Genomic DNA, 815 nt, shown 5'->3' on the forward strand with positions numbered 1-815 from the left:
TGTGTTGCCTCCAGACACCTCAAAAGTTGGAGCTGGTCTCCGACAGGTCACAAAACAGTCTGGTGTTTAATCAAGTCTTGGGCGTCAATATGGAAACATTTACAAGGTCAATTATGCTTAGGGGGAGAAAAAGAGGCTTCTGGAATCTCTAGCTCATGAGGAATGTAATCCAGTTGCTCCTGCTCTGCAGCCTCTGTGACTTCTCCGGCTCCTCCCCGATTCTGCAACAACCCTGCACATCTGTCTTGACACCTGGAGTCTCCTTGTGCCAAATATGTTGACAGGCTTCAGTCAATACTTCAGCTTACTTGATTTTATTTGGACCAAACAATGTTCTTCCACTACGTCCAAAGCAACGATCCACAACCTGCTTGTAAGCGGCTACAAGACCCTGGAGATCATGACTGCGATTCAGCGTGTGAAGCCCGCCTGTGTGCCCCTGCTCACCTCCGGGTGTGCTCACTCCACGTGTACACACGCACAACCAACCCCCAGAGGATGCGCAGTTTCTTTACTGTTTTTACTGAGGTGGCGCTGGTGGACGGCGCAGCCTTCGGCTTTAATAATTACATAACAGCTCTTGCCTACGCAACGCTGGTCCTCCACGGATGACACCTTCCCACGTGACCCCACCGAGCCTCAGCCTCACTCAGCTCCCGAAGGCCCCTCGCACCAGGCCGGCCCACTCTGCCCACGGGGGCCCCCCACCCCCCACCGTGGTTATCCTTCCATAAAGGTAATAAAAATTACATTAGCTTTTGCTTCTTCCGTTAGTGGGGTCGGACTCTACTATTACGACGCCTCAGCGACTCGCC

The 815-nt window shown here is 52.6% G+C and overlaps 1 protein-coding gene across 1 annotated transcript in view; it reads right to left on the reverse strand.

Moving 5' to 3' along the window:
• The window catches only part of TBC1D9 (TBC1 domain family, member 9 (with GRAM domain)), a 19509-nt gene that overhangs the window by 17166 nt on the left and 1528 nt on the right, over positions 1-815 (reverse strand). The gene's annotated exons all lie outside the window — the stretch shown is intronic.

The sequence above is a fragment of the Condylura cristata genome, unplaced genomic scaffold, assembly GCF_000260355.1.
Source record: "Condylura cristata isolate star-nosed mole 26May11 unplaced genomic scaffold, ConCri1.0 scaffold00018, whole genome shotgun sequence".
NCBI lineage: Eukaryota > Metazoa > Chordata > Mammalia > Eulipotyphla > Talpidae > Condylura > Condylura cristata.